The sequence below is a fragment of the Dermacentor variabilis genome, chromosome 2 (assembly GCF_050947875.1).
Source record: "Dermacentor variabilis isolate Ectoservices chromosome 2, ASM5094787v1, whole genome shotgun sequence".
NCBI lineage: Eukaryota > Metazoa > Arthropoda > Arachnida > Ixodida > Ixodidae > Dermacentor > Dermacentor variabilis.
Window position 1 is genome coordinate 37470390 of NC_134569.1, and position 18443 is coordinate 37488832.

General features: G+C 49.0%; 1 protein-coding gene across 1 annotated transcript in view; it reads right to left on the minus strand.

Moving 5' to 3' along the window:
* LOC142571636 (uncharacterized) overlaps positions 1-18443 on the minus strand; it is a 105890-nt gene that overhangs the window by 67093 nt on the left and 20354 nt on the right. The window lies entirely within an intron of this gene.

Below are 18443 nucleotides of genomic sequence, written 5' to 3' on the forward strand. Positions count from 1 at the left end.
GCATATACAACGAAATACGAAGACGGAGGAGAGAGGCAAACTGGAAGAAGATAAAAACTAGAAGACGAGAGTGTGTGCAGCACTCATTGCCTACGTTTGTTTAATCGGAACCGTGTAAGAGCGACTGCTGAGACGATAACCGTGATCGCGGCTCCGTGGCGGGTTCAGTCGCAGTGGCGGCGGCTGCAGCTGCTCACACGACGGTCGCTGGGAGTCGCTTTGGATTACGCATTGACGTCAGCACCTTGGGAGTACGGCAACGCACAACCACGACACGCTCAACTACCCGTCTACGAGCGCTAAAGCGCGTGAGCCGATCCGCCGTCACGGTCCTGCGATGCATGACTGTGACGGAGCTTTCTCACCGGGCAGTGGGCATGGAGTGCCGGTACGGTGAAGAAGAAAGGGCAGATTCTTTTGCCGCGATAACAGGATATCGAGTCTGGTATTATAAACGGGATGTCGCCACCTCTCTGCTCAGATTCCACGAAAAGAAATCGCGTAGTTGCAGAAAGGAATAAAGAAAGAAAGAGAAAGGAAGCACGACGGCGTGCCATCTATTTTGTTCTTCCCCGATGCAAACCCCAAGAACAAACGATTGTTGTCAGTTAGCATCCTCGGGTAGGCCAGCACATGTATAAGCACATCATAATGATGTATGCACATGCGGTTAATTGCATGTATACACCTTTATGCGTCAAATCGGCTTATAAATGGACTGTAGGGCCCCATCATGCAGGCTAGCCTTAGAGATGATTGTTGTCCTGCTTTCCGCAGATATATTTTCGTCCAACATACAAATTTAAAAAAATATCCAAAGATTAGGCCGTTTGCGAGAATGCGGAGATTAGCGTGAGGTTGGGACAAAAATAAATATGACCGATAAGCTGGATTAACAAATCAATATTCCACTTGTTTCTCACTTTAAAAAATTAGGCAGAACATCCCTGATGTATGTTCATACAAGCGATGGTGTTTTGTAGTGTTGAACGGTGCACTGAAGCACAACACATGGTACGTACAATGTTAATTTCTTTATTTACCGATTACGACGTGTCCATGGTTCTGAGTCGTTTCTTGTTACGCAGCTGTCTGAATCGCCACAGGGGGCGCCATTCGCAACAGAGAGAAACGGTCTTCCGCACTCTTTTACACACGTCTGATGACGTCAATTGTCTCTATGATTGCTAAGTAGTTCAGAACACCTTTTTCCAATGATATAGGGAACGCATCTGCTCTTGCTACTGCCGAAAGACTACATGCTCATGATTTCATCGCGTTTACATCACTTGCTGCTATGCGCATTTGTCATCAGTCACATGAGTGAACTAAGAGCACCATGCAGCGCACAATCTTTAGTCAAACGCCACCGTCGACCAGCGCTGATTAGATGTTCATAAGAGTTAAATTAAACTCTGGGGTTTTACGAGCTGAAACCACGATCTGATTATGAGGCACTTGCAAATGCGGAAAGGGTGCAGGATGTGTGGTCTGCATTAGGTACTATAAGCCGACACAAGGCTATACATCTTCTGGCACGATTTCCACGTGTTGTGGGAGCGCGGCGCTTTGACGTCAAGAGTGCAGCTACGCAGTCGACAGACGTTAGATTATAACTCCAAAGCGCAGGGAAAGGATAAGAAGGCATCTTTTTGAAAGAAACAGGTGTGCAAGGAATTTTACGTGTAGCTTATGTAGCACCGTTTTTGTTTCGCAAAGTGTTACGTTGGGACACCAGTCACAACAAAAACGCCAAAATCTTGCGAGAAATGTGTTCCCGTGGTCGCCGTTTTACCGATGTTCCCAATATAGCGTCGCCACTCTCTACGATAGCGTGTTCGGAGCGCGTGCTCTGAGAGTGACTGAGGAGAGCGAGAGCAGCAGCACCAGTAGCATTCTGTACGCAACTGGATTTCACAATAGAAACATCGGAAAGGTAAATATCTCCTCGACACGTTTGAGTGCGGGCGTGCTTGCAGTACAGCGCACGACGGAAGAGTACACGAGTCTGCGAAAGCAACTGCTTTGTATTGACAATCGTTCGTCGCGCGCGCGGAACAACGCACCTTGCGCTTCTCTGTGTGTGTCGGCCTGACTCTCTCCAGAAGCGGACACGACCCCGCCTCAAACAATGGGCAGCACTCCAAGCATCCTGCAAGCAGACGGCACGCTTGCAGCCGTCGCGCAGACCCGAGCAGACGACGACCATCTCGCGTATAATGATCGCTTCGTCTCTCGTCGACCCGCCGCCGCTGCAAGATGGACTCATTCCAGTACGCTCGCTCGTTTAACATCAACCTTGGAATAATTTCATCACATAGAGGGAAATGCGCACAATATCGCCAGGACGTTTAGGGCTAGTCATGTGCTCCTCAGCAGTAACAGCATGCAGCGATCGTTTGCGACGCTACTCTTCTTCGTTGTAGTCTGGCAAAAACATTCTTCCATAACGCTCGTTAAAAGCAACCACGAGGAATATATCGATAACACGTGGCTTGCAAATAAAAAAGGAAGAAGAAAAGAACGCGAGTCATGGGTCCGCTCGTAAGGAGTTGGGGGAACAAGGAAATCGCGGCGTGAGCTACACGAATTATCCTTGTACTATATAGCAGATCGCAGTTGTCGACGCGTCGCCGAAAGCAGCAACAACAAAAATAGATCATTATACTTCAACGCACAGTATTTCTCGACCAAACGAGGCTAAACATGCGGCGCGAATAACTGTTTTCATGCACGGCCGCGCGTGCATTGCAGGCCGCAATGCACGCCGCGCGGTTTGGCGCAATCCGTCAAAGACCTTCGCATAGCGACAACGAGATGAGTAACGATAATTATGCGACAAACAACCAAGCGCGACTCGCAAACTATTCGGTAAACAGAGCGACGCGCTGCAATGCAAGCTTAATTAGCCCCACACAGGGGGGCGGAAGGAGGCGGGAGAACAGCGAAAAGACTTAGCCAGCCTGCCTCAGTTTTGCGAAACACACGTTGTCGCATCCTTCAAGCAAATCCTTAGGCGTATTTGCAGTGTGTACATATATCCTCCTTTCGCAACGCGATATCAAGCCGCATACCGAACGTCACATTCATCCGCGGTCACATATATGGCAGAGGTGATAACACCCTTATGTTTTGTTTTTTTGTTTTTTTTAATACAAACTTGACGCGCCGAGCTATGGAGCCGATGCAGCTCATCTAAACGGAATTTCTTCGCGAGTACAGCAGCAAATATACGCGAACATCGCATTCGGGTTTGGCACGGATGCGACTTTGCCAAAATGGACGCGAGCATACGGCTCCAGAGACAAGGTTTCTCGGGTGCAAGCTTGCATATTAAGTTGCTGTACTATCACATCTCGCACAGCAAATTTGAGCACGGGCTCGTCACTCCATCGTGGATTGAACGGGGTCTCACTACCGCGACAAGCTAGATGGTGATATGCAGCAGCTTTGCAGGTCAATGCAACTCATTACTGATAGCAATCAATATCTATTAGACAGACGTACGACAAGACTTTTCACCTGCACGTTAAAAGTGGTTTTGCTGTCTGTTCATGCATGTCTGACTTGCCGGAGGCGCCGACTCCGCGATCCCATTTATCGCGATGCTTTTGTCATAATGTATTTGTGGCAAAGGCACTGCGACAAAGACATATATGGACAAAATGCAAGGCCGCCAGGCTTCTGTCGGCCGCCGTAAAGGATTGCGCTCGAGCGCTAAAGCAGGCAAGGCAGAAGACGAACCCATCGGAGCGGGGAGATGTCGCAAGGTCTGTCACACGCTACACACTGCCTCGTTCACGAAGCGCGCCCGTGTAGTTCTTGCATCGGCACAATGGCGAACGCGTCGTGTTACACCACGTTGTACAATATATGTTCGAATTTTGACACCCGCGGAGTCATCATCCGTATAATGTACCAGTGGTCACCGTGAATGCAGGGTACGTTAGTACATTGCTATGGACAGAAGCCATTTATGTCCACATACGAGTATCGCTGCAGAATATCGCTCCAAGAGTTGTCCTCTTTCACTTTAGAAGAACACACGGCCTCATTTCAAAGCCCGAACGTCATGGTGTTCATAAAACCGTCATGATCTTGAAGCGAACGTTTCCGTTTGCAGCACTGAACAAAAACTACACAACAGTGACATTGTTGCGAGGCCACCACTGACGTCTATGCCGTGTACTGACGTACAGCACCGCCACATTTTTCTCCTCTGTCCCTACGCTTGTGTTTGAAACAGCTACCCCTGTTATTCAACGGTATGGAGCCTCCCTAAATAACAGATTCAGTTTTTTCGTATATACTAAATACGATATGTCCTCTGAACGCTCGAATCGCAACTATAGCTAGCCAGTGGTTCTGCTCTAAGGGAAACCACCCCGAGTTTCAAGAGATTCGTGATTCTTATCAGGGTAATGAAATCCCCATAAAAAGCGGCACCGTTCTAACGGCGGTCAAAGGGCACAAATTTTTTTTCCTCGTGGAGTAAAACTGCCGTACCAACCGCAGGTGCGTTCAATTTTGTGGTTAGCCGAGCAACGAAAAGTAAATTTCCCGTACAAAAGCATCTGAGTCACGCGCGCAAAGACTTTCTTTGCACACTATATTACACGTAGAGAAAGCACAATGGTGCACGCTTAGAATCGCGCAAGCACAAGCCACCCGCAATAAAAACAAATGCCCAAGTAACCCAGAAGACAAAAAAAAAATAATACTAACAATATCAGCTTTCCAGAAACCGTTTCCTTACATATAGGGCAAACATATGGTCTCCGTGTTAAACAGCCAGCAAGCGGAAGCGGCTACGAAGATTTTTGAAAGTGCTTCAGTTAAGCTCATAACAGAAAGAGCCCATTAACGTACCACGTCAAATAACGCACCTGGTCGGCACAGCTTCCAGCTATCGCCGACCTACAGGCAAGAACAGCAGCTGCACGGCGATTCTTATGTCGCATGCTACGTCACACAGTGTTACGCCAATGAACTTCGCAGGAACGAAGACGAAAGAGAGAAAAAAAAAAGGGGGGGGGGCAGAAAGCGCGGCCCCAGGGAAACTACGCTTAGTATATGCATTCAAGGAAGTGCCGATGACGACAGAGACAAGCAGAGAGAAGGGGGAAAAGATGAATAACAGGGGGCTTAGTAGGTATAACGCCGAGACAGCGTATCACGGGGAACGACACCGATAAGAGTGACTGTCATTTGAATTGCCCGTCGCCTGCAGGACTTTGCGGCGTGATGGCGGGCGCCCTGACGATCAAGCAGCTGCCAGAACGATCAGGCTTGAGCAAGCGTTGCATAGCACTCCACACATATGTATACGGCCATTTAAAATGGTCGCCTCGCGGGGAAAATACATGCATGGAGGGATGTCCAGATCTGAGCCAGTTATAGCCCACACGCGTTACAGCTGTTGGGTGTTGAAGCATCTGCGCGCGCCGCTTTGCCTTCTGCCCTTTAGCTGGCGGTTACTAACGCAAGCCTTCCTTAAATGCTAGGACTGATTTCGTTATTGCTTTAATCGATCGTTTTAGTGTCGTGTCGACGAAGTATACTACGTGAAGAAAATCTCTAAAATAGGAGCATGGGTAGCGTTTTACCACGAAGGTTTACGCCCCCCACGGAATACTTGTCTTAAGAGAGTCCATCGAATTCGAAGAGAAAGTTTTTTGCAAAGAGCTAATGCTGTCACAAGTGTGCTCGCTTATAGGCTTGCTGGTATTGTAGTGATAAAACTGCGTGGCTACGTCGTTTTCACGTTCTTAGTTACGCTCTCACACACGCTACTCCTGACTGCTTGAAGTCTCTATCGTAGAACAGAACTGATGAGCTCCCCCGACTTCACATGGCCTTTCAGGTCCTTTCAGGTATATAACGTCACTTGTTTATACGGTTGAATACATGCGTTTTCAATTACACACTTAAGCGCCAAACATGTTCTCCTGACCAATATCAAGCTACGCGAGCCAGAAAAGCGATCAAAAAAGCGACAGATGGGCGGCGACGGTATACCAGCGAATTTCTCCCTGTCACGCCTCAGGTTTTGATAACGACTCGCTGGGGCTCGTCAGCGGTGTATCGTAATTAAACGTGGATCACCGCAGCAGTGGCTATGACGCTCTGCTCCTGATCACGAGGTCGCGGGTTCAATACCCGGCCACTGCCGCAACATTGCGATATTATAGGCGACTGCAAAAAAAAAAAAAAAGAGAGAACGCTCGTGTACCACGCTTTGGGTGCACGCTAAAAAAAAAAAAAAAAAAAAAGATACGCGAATGCATCCCGTTTGCGACGTCCTTCATAGTCTTATCATTCATAGTCTTAGAGCTTATCATTCCTCTAATATCAGACCACTCCATTCACGCACTAACACTTTCAAATACAGTTTTTTTCCCCGCATGATTGAACAGTGGAATTTGTTACCTGCCGAAGGTCGTTTGTTACCCATTTCTCAATTTTTAAATGCTATTGCTGATGTATAGTTCCTTCACATTTTTATATTTCTATGTTCTTGTTTCTGCATATCCTAATCAGTTTTCCTCGCATGTACACCCACTCCTGCCATAGCCTTAACGGGCTGCAGTATGAATGAATAAATAAATAAATAAATAAATAAATAAATAAATAAATAGTCCATGGTGTAGATCACGCACGCTAAAACTCCATCCTTGAACGGAAGTTACAGCGAAAATAAGAACTCCAACCTGTATAAAAACCGCCATGTGTGCTTTTCCAAAAATAACATTAAAAATTCCGAAAGATACAGGAGACACGGCGCCTGCCGAACAATGGTGATTAGCGCTTTAACCTCGATATGCGAGGTATCAAATCTTTCGGTACCCGCCGCACTAGCTTTGAGACTATGGCGTTAATTGCGCTGCTAACTCCAAGGCCACCAAGTGTTCGATCGCCAAGGCCGCTTTTCGATAGGGGCGAAACGCCAAAAGGATCGTGTACTTAGATTTAGGGGCACGTCAAAGAACCCCAGGTGGTCAAAATTATACGGAGTCCCCCACTACGGCGCGTGCCCCATAATCAGGTCGCGGTTTTGGCACGTAAAACGCAAGAATTCTTTTTTTTCAAGTCTCGCAGTGAAAACTTCGCACTCATAGAATGTGTTCAATAAAAGCAGGACCCAACAAGAGTATATAGGCAAGTGCACGCTGCACCATTAGCTCAGCTCAATGCAAAGTGGCGCGGCCTTCCCCGTACGTACTGCGTATTGCCTATTCTTCCCGTAGTAAGTGACATATGCTATAGTACAAAGGCCGGTCGATGGAAAGGTGCACTAGTTGCCTTTCCATCCATGCTCCTGCCATGCTCCTTCACAGCTGTCACGTGTTACCAGACCTACAAAAGGTAGGCTTTTTTTAGCATAACTATAGGCACATGATCCTGCCGACCAAGTGCCGAAGTAAGGCGTGCACCGTAAATTACTCGCATCGGAGAGCGTTTTCCGAAGCCCGTGCGACTACTAAACGACGTCGCGAAAACGGCTGCTTGCGCAACTTTTGCCGCGTTCAAACGCAACCTTCTCTGCTCAGAACAAATACCTTTTGTTGTTGTTGTTGTTGCGCAAACGTTGGACGGTCTCCAAATGAGCGGTCTGACTGATTAGCATGACTCAGCACTCGAACTTAGGTCAGGCAGTGGGCCGCATACTAAGTACTTCATGGCTTATCTCGGTCAGCCAACATTGGCATGCTCTGGTAGTCTGATGGGGCTGCCTGAGGCTTTCGCTGTCTCAGTGGGAACGGGGTACGTATTTACAAGGGCCAAGCGGGCCAAACGAAAGGAATTCGCGCGTCGTGTGCGGCGCGCGGGCTTGAGATCCACCGAGTCTGTATACGGCGCTATCACGAGAATGAAGTGCGGCGCGAAAGTACACGAGATCAAGAAACACACACGTGATGGCACAGATGAGGACTGCCTATAATGTCAATTCGAACCCCTCGTAGTGAAACATTAAGAAACAAGCTGCGCCTGCGCTCTACTGCCCTCCACATACTTGGACGACTGCATACCATGAAGGTTCAATTTGCCGCTGCGGCGAAAGGAAACTGGCAGCGTATTACCGAGAGCAACAATGAAACGTGGCGGATATCGTCGATTAAAGTCTGTTCTGCCAGAGACGGAAGGACGCATGCACGGGTCGGGTCGTCCGTCCCTCAAACGCTGACACGACACGAGACGGCTGTGTGTGTGCGTACGCGCACGCGTCTAGCTAACGGCGCGCGCCGACGTCGGAAACGAAGCGCGACGCGGGGTGCGTATGCCGAGCGCAGCGCCGCATCCACGGTTGACGGCGCCCAGATGCGGACGGAGCAGACGCCCCCAGCTCTTCCTCGAACGAGGCTTACGCAAGAGGAAATAGAAGAGGAAAAAAAATGGAGAGAGAGAGAGAGAGCCGCACAGTCCCCGCTCGCGAGAATTGTGCCCGAACTCTTACGGCATGTTCGAAGAGAAGCGGCCAGCGCATTCTGACAATTGTAAGCGTGAAGCGCTCTCACGCTCACGCTGTACGGCTCTCTAAACAACCGCGTCGCCTTCTTTGTAAGCTGCATACCACGTATGGCACGGAACGGTCGCTTTACGCAGTACTTTCGCGCGACGTGAGATTCAAGCAAACCTTCCCGAGGTGCCGAGGATGGACATTACTTGGCGTCGATCACGATTTGAATGATGCTGAATACTCCAGTACAAAATACAAATAGAGAGAAAGTGTGTGTGTGTGCGTGTGCGTGTGCGTGCGAGAGAGAGAGAGAGAGAGAGATGTTTGTCACCGTAGTATTCGCCTACCTGCTACTCTGCAAGGGAGGGACAGAGAAAAGGCCCTAAAAGGAGGAGGACGGAATACGTGCGAAGTTTACGGAGATGCGGATTTGGCGAAGAAAAAAAAAGAAAGGCGGGAAGAAAGATTGCTGTATTCCCGCGCAGTATTAATTTGTTTGCGCCATCTTCTCCGTTATCAAAACCGTTTACATACTGTCTGCAGGCTATTAATCGACTTCTTTGCATCTTTAGTGTTTTTGACGCAATTAGCCTATTTTGCCTGCTACACGCATTTTGAGTCTATCTATCTAGCCTCTTAAGCCGACCCAGTGAGCCAAGTTGTCTACTAGCTTAATTGGGCCACTATACGTATGTGCTCGTGGTCATTCCATCGTCGTCATTCCAGCTTCGTCATCCGACTCTGCCGCCGTGGTCACGCCGTCATCGTCTACAGTCGCCGTCATGCCGCCGTCGTAATACCACCTTCGTCGTTCCATCGTAATCAAGCTGTCGTCACTCAGTCGTGATTGTGCCGCCGTCGTCATGCCATCGCCGTCATTGCGTCGTCGTCGTGCATTGGTTGTCGTGCGGTCGTCGTGATGCTCTCGTGGCCATCCGAACCTCGTCATGCACATGGCCACGCCATCTCATTGTCCTGACGGCGTCGGCGTCAAGCTGTCGTCGTTATGACATCGTCATTTCAGGATCGTCATGCCGTCGTCGTCATGCCGCCTTCGTCGTTTCATTGACGTCACTGCTTCTTCGTCATGACATCGTAGTAATGGCCGACCGTGGTGAGCGAGTGTCATAGCAAAGTGGGCCCAGCCCGGATACAGTGTATGTCGCATATAGCCGAAGCAATGGATGTCTAGAAATGACGATTGCAGATTCAACATAAAGGTGCATTCGGCAATACGGTGCTTCGCTAAATTGCTTGAACGTTAATGGCAATAACGTCAACCGTCAACAGCCACTGTGGGATTTCGAACTTTTTTTAGTTACAGTAGTAGTTCAAAAGTGCTAGGTCATTAGTCAAAAGAGTGAAAATCTGTGGACTATAGGCGCTACCTAACCTGTCTATATCGAGAGTCTGCAGATGGGCGCCTTTGCACGCTTTCTTTTAGACTGCGATCACGTCGCGTTGTTTAGTACACAAGCTGTCATTGCAATAATTACAAGAATTCGCTGACGGCGAAGGACACCAGCATACGAATTAATCTTGTCATGTCAAGAGCGCCTTTATCTAAAACAGTTTCCCATAGTGACCGTTATAGAATACGGCACGCAAGTCCGACAAACCAATACATTTTGTCAGACACATTGAAAATTAATAACTCGAAACTGGTGCAGTCCTGAGAGTTCGTTCCAAGTGGATACACCTTGCGAACTGACTAGCTGCAATTCGTAGATTAAAATATGTGCCATAACATAATTAATAAAATAATTAGCGCAATCGTGCTAATTACTTCTTTAAGCATATTATTTCTTGTAGAAGTCATGGTCAGCTCATCTAGTAATTTAGATCAAGGGCTAGAATTGTGCTATCTGCCACAGGCAAATTTAAAAAATTTGCTGCAGCTAAAAAAAAATATATACGCCCTATATACTTAGTGTAGTACTTATTCTAGGAGTGCAACACTGTGGAAACTGACGCGACTTGCCACAATGCTATCTAGAAAAAAAGGGGAAAAAAGGAAAGCAAGAGGCGTCAAATAATCGGCCACTTCGTGCAATGCCCACATCTACGAACGAGAAGTTCTGCGTCGCATACCAGAAAAAAAAAATCTAAACGGATTACTTTACGTAATGTCTACACCATACGTTCAATAGTAATATCCTAAAGGGTTACGCAGAGAGTCACCAATTACGTTAGGTTACTTCGCTTTCGATTGGTCTTTTCCTTGTATTTCACTGGTGTTTCACAACTGCCGAAGTGCGTGCAGAGATCGGCAGCCGATCCTGGTGCCACGACAGAGGATTGCGAGTGCATAATAAAAGGCTGCTACTCAATCTGTTATAGATTATTTGTACGTGAACTACGTACACGTAGAAACAGAAAGCTGTAATGGGAGCTGAAGAGGTTAGCACAGCCAAATTCCAAATATGCTACTCGAGATGATTAAGGAAGTGCGCTCAAGAAAGCACTTTTCGTAGTGCACCTTGCGGTGTGTATATTTCGCGAAGTACACTAGAAAAGCCAGATTAAGGAAAGATGTCGAAGAGCTCGAAACAAGGCAGCGGCTCGGGCTAGGCGAGCTTAAACGGGAGACCGAAGCAGCCGCCACGCCGTGCACGCGAACGCGGCAACGAAACGACCCTGCTGCGTACGGCGCGACGATGGAGTGACACAAAAGCGTGCAAAATGCATTTCGTTTTCGATATGTCGTTTTTTTTTTTTAATCAACGTTTAAGCATTCGCAAATGAGTGCTGCAACGAAAACGTCAGCGGGATCCGGTTGCCCGTCTCCGAGAGTATAGTGGCGCAACTCCTCCGAATGGCTGGCGTCATTTTGTCGCTTGCGAAAGCGAGCTTCGCGGTGCGTTTGTTTCGGAGCGCTAATAAATCGACCTTTTTCGAAACACCAGTAGAAGTTGGTTTAGCGTCGAGTGGGTCGGCATCTCTAACCTTTGCGAGAAGGTTTTCCTTTCTATTTCAGTGTACGACGTGTTGAACTCCTGAGGGTACACGGCACTCTGCAGTGCAGACGAGCGACGCTACAATCGAGCAGTATGTTGTGTTGTCTAAAAAAAAAAGCATTTTTTTTTATCAGGACAATCTCGACGTAGAATAAATGCGGTCAGCATAGCATTAAAAAATATTTGAACAGCCCGCCGAATATTCGTATTCCACTCGTATTTGATTGGAGACACGAACATGCACACCCCTATAGTTAAAAGAGCGTTCTAAACGGCACATTTATAGCAAAAGTGTAGAAACATTTCCTCATCTTCATTTCGCTGTTCGCCTCCCCCTTCATAGGCAACCCCTTCATAGACAACCAGACGCTTTTCTGGTAAAGATCCCCCCCTCTCTCTCTTTATATATATAACTCAGTCTCTTTCTCTTAAACGACACACTGCACCACCGAAAAATTGAGTGGACGAGATCTCGTCCTCCGCAATATGTTTTTGAAGCTGCACAGTCGGCTACGAAAGACGACGTAGAGGTGAACTCCGGATAAACTTCGACCACCCCGGGTTCCTTGTAGCATACGCCTAAATCTCAGTACAGGAGTGTCTTCATATTTTCGTAGCAGCCGCGGGCGGGAATCGGACCCGCGACCTGTTGTTCAGGAGGAAGACGCCGCAGCTACCGAGCCACCGCGACAGGTCGCAAAATGTTTTCGGGTGCCTTACGGTAGGGCGCTCTTGCACGACCATCGCCCGCCGATGCACAGAACGACGCTACGCGCGGTCTCGACGAAGTGCAACGTCCGCACGCAGGAATACAAAAGGAAAATAAATTCGCAACGAGTCGGCTTTCACTTGCGCGCATCAAGGCCGTCAAGGATTTGCCACAAAGCGCGAGACTTGAGACACCGCGAAGGAAAATAAGTGGCTGGGCAACGGTTATTACTTGACAATACTGCGCTCAAAATCGGTCGCTCGTCTCCATTGTACTATATGGCCGAGCAAAGCTATAGACGGCCTCCTTTCTTTCTTTCGGCGTCCCCGTCTTTTGTGAAGCGGCCCTCCTCCGCCGCAGCCTCTTTTACTGCGATCACAGTCACCGGCAGAATGATGAAGTGTGTGTTGTTCGTCGTGAAGGAATAGCTACTATACTACATAATGGCCCTCGAGCACGTAGCCGAGAGGACGTTTAAGCGAGAGTCGAAAGCGTCGACGCTCCCGCTTTCTTTTTACTCGCGAAGCAGTGCGCGGTGGATTACGGCGCTGTGACGAGCGTCTAGTGTCGACTGCATGCCACGCTGCTGCGCGCCGACTCGGCGACACCGAACGACAGCCAGGCGTGGTGCATGCGGTGCAAGCTCGAGTGAGGAACGCGTGCGAAGCAGATTTCCCGGCCGCAAGACTTCGCTGATTGAAGCTTTTAGCTCACAACAAGACGATCGAGGACGACAAGTAGACACTGAAACACACGAGCGCCGAAACACACTTCGCTGGCTTGGCTCGGCTCCACCGAGGCAACGAGGATTTCATCTTGTGACGGCGCTATATAGCGGCCATGTTTGGCTATCAAGATGTCTTAAGTAGACGGCACCTGTCCTCAAAAAATGCTCGCCGTCAGCTGCGAAATTCTATGGGCACGTGTATACGAGTACGCAGACGCAATGCTTGAAATTGTTTTGACGTGAATGGATTCGCCATTTTGTTTACAAGCACCGCGACGCAGCGCCCCACGAAGTAGCACGAAGTTAGGACAGAGCCCTCTATGAGGTGATCGCGTAACGCAGTCTGTAGCGCACTGTCGATTGCATATATTTCACCAACACACCACGTGTTTTCTAAGACAGCTCATATCTGGCGCCGACCATACGGTCAGAGATAAGTGGCGCAAACATTTTCAAAACAACCCTCGCATGCGAACAAAACAACAACAACAAAAAAAGCAATCACCACGATGGCGATATGTTATATTTGGCTACTATGACGTCTGCCCGAAAAGCAGCATTACCCTTCCTATCGCATGCTGGCCATCGACGCGTAGACCTGCGTCACCACGTGAAATTCCCCCAAGGTGCTCACGCGGCCTTCTGGCAATAGAGCGAAATGAAGGCGAAGCGTGCGACTGATTTCAACCTTAATAAACGGATATTTTGGTGCTCGCAAACGAACAACGAACAACGCCCACTCAACAACAAAGCGAACGCGAAATGCACGGAGCGCCAGATCAGGCGAAAGGAGCGCGTCTCAAAGACAACGACCGAGCAAATCAACTGTTGTGCCACGCATTGAATTGCGTGCTCCGGAAAACGGGCCTTAAAACCTCGAATGCGTGGGAACGATCGAAACGTATGGAAACTTCTCGAGTGAACAAACAGCAAACCTGACCTGATGTTCCGAGAGTCTTTACAATTAAGCGTATACAAGTCGACAATGGACAAGGAAGAGGAAAAGGAACGACACAAACACGGGCCACGTCTTGTTGCGGCTGTTTTTCCTGTTCGCTGTTTTTGTGGGAAGTTTTCGAGTCACACCAATAAGCAACCAAGTCACACGACCCTCCAGAAGCCGTATACGCCACCTGACAAAATGACGAGGCGAAGGTCATACTGCGCAAGTCCCCTGTAATAGACGTACGTAAGAGCTTTGTCCTGCACGAACAAAAAGCAGAACCGCGCAGCATTTCCAAAGCATAAAAGGCCCAGGTATGGGTTAACCAACGTGCCCCGTTTAGTCTGAATAGGAGAACAAAAAAAGAAAAGAACAGCCTTGATTATCTATCGGCATCCGCATAATTTCTAGGTCACGGTATCATCGACTGGTGCTGCCTACGTGATGATAGTCAACGTCACTTATGACCAACCAGAACTACGACTGATTTATTGTTTGTCGTTCTTAAACAAGACGCATATATACCACAGCTATTATTATTATTATTTTCTTTTTATGTGTGCGCTCGTGTGTATGTGTGGGTGTGCAATGTTTTTTCTGTGCATTGTTTTGCCGCGTGCGCCAGCACCATGACACTGGAGGTTGTTACTGGGCACTCTAATAAACATATCTGATTGATTGATTGATTGATTGATTGATTGATTGATTGATTGATTGATTGATTGATTGATTGATTGATTGATTGATATCATGTAGCTTTCGTTATCGCTAGATAACTCGCTACACACTGAACATGCCTATCGTGATATAGCCACGTGTATACATAATACATAAACAAATTTTAGAAGGTAGATACGGCAATACATGCGTTTTGGTTGTGCCACCAGATTAAAATTCTTAGCATATGGTCTCTGTAATAAACTCAGTTGGTAGTCAGCACATATCCTGTTTTCGTTGCTTTTCTTGTTTTGCTTATCTTAAGTGTTGCTGTCGAAGATGGAGAAAATATTCGATATTAGATTCGATATACGAAAATCACTTCCCTCAAGTATATGTATTTTATTCGATCCGGAAATTTCACTGTTACAAGACGCCTAATGAAAACCCTAGCGCGGGCAACTGCAGCTTATGTTACCGTAACGTTTACCGGCAAACGCTGTCGGCGAACGCTACGCTCGAAGGCCAGCTTTCTAGCAGAAATGCGGCCTCTTGCGTGGGCCACGGATGCACGGAGGCGAGCGACATCTGGAGGTGTTGCAAGGAACCGGGTGCGCCGCGCTATGAATTTTACAAACGCCGGAAAAGGGGTTTGTGTTTGAATTTCCGCGTAACAGAATTAGGTTTTCTCGTACAATCAAGTTACAATCTGACGCTATAAGGTCTGTAGGTTGTAAGCCGTACTTTACAATATTTCTGACGCATTTTACTTTGAGAAATTCAATTATTTCAGTAACGTCTCTGCGGTACACGGAAGGTCTGCGTAGTTTGGCATGCGTGGTTCGGAATGATTTTTCGGAATGAACGCCAGAATTTCTGCGAAACGGGGCCCGAGCTAACGTGTTAAAAATGTTGGCAAACCAGCAGGCGCACCCATAGCGGCACCGTTTCCGTAGCATCATCGAAGACGGAACAGACGAAGTCGTCTACACTGTATATAAATAAGGCGAGAGAGAACGAAGCAGCAAATTAGCGAGGGTCACAATGTAAGAAAACTAAATAAGTTCAAGGTAAACCGCGAAACTACTCAGAAGTAAAGGTGTTGAGAGTGAGCTATGCGGCCACATCGCACTGCCATCAAAGAATTGCGCAAAAGAAAGGGAAGGCCTCTCCTTGCGCGGCCGATACGGCCCAAAGGCCAAGGACCCCACGTGTTAAACGCAAGGGCAAACAAAAGCGGCTCGTTTATCCTCGCGAAACGGCTCCGCCGAAGCGGCGAAGCGCGAGCGAGACGTGCACGCGCATCGGCTTATCGCAGCTCCACGCAGCGCGATCCATATGCACCCGGCCGTTATGCGACCGTGTCTCGGACGGCCAGACTTTTCTAACTGGATCTGTACCAGGGCACGCGGCACGGCTCGAGCTGCGCGCAGATAGCATCGGGAACCACCCGCGGCACGGCCAGTGCTGTACGAGAGCACAGCAGGGCACTGCTCCGTTGCTCGTGGTGTGACGAGCAACACGGTCAGCAAACCAGCCTAGACCGCCGAAGCCGCCGAAAGAAAAGTGTGCCACAAAACTCGCCAGCCAACGAGCGCGCGGCCTCGAGGGAGCGCTACCGTGCGCGCGGTCCGCCGAAGGGCAAACGCGGCTTCAGAGGAGCTAGGCGTTGATATGAATGAAAGCGGTTAGAAGGCGGCGCTGGCCTGGCTGTACGGCGTTCCGAATCGCGAAACGTTACTTCTCGCAGGAAATTCAACCGTGCGTGTGCCAGCAGTCGTAAACAAGCAACGGTACGAAAACTGATTGAAGCATACCTTCATGATAACATATTCCTCTGTATATAACAGTTGGCGTCCATAACACGTACGCATGACATTCCGTCGCCCATTGTTCCCGGCGCCCGCTCTCTCGTGACGTATCGGGTCGGCAGTTGACTATCCACGCCTTCGGCGCTCTTAATTTAATTAGATAAAAACACTTTTTTTTTTTCGTGCCTTTCAGAGCGTTTGTGCAGCCGTCGTCCTGGCCGTAAGCAAAGACATGGCAGCACGCCAGGAACGCAGGCTCAGAAATTGTGGCATACCACGCTGTTGCGACTTTGGAACGCACAAGACTCAGAGGTCATGCGAAACTTGATGCACATACAGAATTTGTTCACGGTGTGATGAAGTTGGGCAGCCGTTAATAAACAGACAATGAAACCACACCGCCTCCTGACCTGTTTCACTACAGCGAGAGAAAGCCTTGGCAAAAGGTCCTAGTCGTTTCTATACTTCCATTTTTCACTCTGGTCGACGCTATGTGATTGGCAAGGAGGAGGGGCAATGCGGATACTACATATTCCGTTTGCCCCTCTCTCCCCGCCCCACACATACAGACACTCACCACGGCCTAAAAATCCGTCAGGCGATGGAGGCACTGCACGCGCCACCAAGCTTAGACCTCAAGGAAATTCGTCTTTCTTCACAGCTCCGCGAGGCGAAAACTCTTGTAAACGACAGTGTGTACGCACGTTCTGTCGGGCATTCGAATGGCCAGAGCTCGGAACGCTCTCGCCAGCGACCAAGAGGGTGAAGGCAGAACGAGTCAAAAGCAGGCTGCCGCTCGGCGATTACACGAGGAAAAAAGGAGAAAGCGTTGGGGGGGGGGGGGGGGGGACCAACTGCTCGAACGCTTCCAGCGGCCGAAACGAGACTCTCCGCGCGTAAGAGGAAAATACAGCGCGGCGGCTCCGGCCGGCCGGCACACATCGAATGCCGCGCGCGCGCTCTTCGCTCCTCGCGCAGTGTGCGTGTGTAATGTACCCGTGTAGCGCAGCGCTAAACTCACCGACTGGCCACTGCCCGCGCTTTTCTTGCTGCCCGCTAGTTCGGAGCGCGTACCGCATCGCGAAAATGGAAGAGAAACCCGCCACGTTCCTCTCGAAATCGAAGCTCGCACAGAGAACAGCTGCATATAGCAGGTAAGACCGTAAGACAGGGAGAGAGAGAAAGAGGAGGTGGGGGCCAGACAGCCTAAAACGGGTAAATGCACGGTGTATAAACACACGCGCAGGGCTGGCCGCAAGCAAAACCTGATCGAGCGGCGCGTCGACCTCGGTCAGCCGAAGGTGACAGAAACCGATTCGGCGGCGAACAAGAAGGCGAGCAGAAAAACGATGCCGTTGCTCGCGAATCGGAGAGAAAGCGCGAAACGGCGAGGAAAAGGCACGCAGACACACACACACACGGCGAGGACCGCAGTTGGGGTGTGGGGACGAACGGCGACCTTCGACAACCTTAGCCCAGATCTGCCTTCGATCTCAAGTGGGCACCGACCGCGTTTGTGTGTTTACTGCGGGCGCACTCACGCACAACGCGGGTCGAACGAGAGGGCGCGACGCGACCGAGTCGAAAGCGAACGACTTCGGGTGGCAGACTGTGCGGTGCGCGCACAGTGAGAAACGGGTCGGGGCGAGAGCGATACACATAACCGTGCTGCAGTTAAACTTGCAGGACGAGGAGGAGAGAGAAATATATTATGGGGTATCCGAGCCATTTCCCTTTGAAAATACCCGCAGATGTGTTGCAATGCGTCAGACGGTTCCAACCTTGAACGAAGTAGAACAATTACATTAGCGTGTTTTTTCCCCCATTCCATACTTAACTGACCGAGGACACTGAGTGAAGGAGACGCCCAGGTAATCGTAGCCAAATCTTTGCTTCTGTCTAGTGGCAGAGATAGGCCAGACTTCGCCGTTTTCAGAAACAATTGCTGAAACGCCTTTTCGCCGCACCGTCGGTACAACAGTGACATAGCCGCATTACTTTTTTTTTTTTTTTTTTTGCCAATGAGGGGAAAATGTAAAAAAATAAAAAAAGCAGTTCCGTTGTAACTTGTTGTAGTTGTAGTTGTTGTAACTTGTTGTAAAAACGTGCCCTTAAGAGTGAGTAAACCATTCACAGAAGCTCAGTTTGTTACACAATCACGCTCTCTACACCCATGAAGTA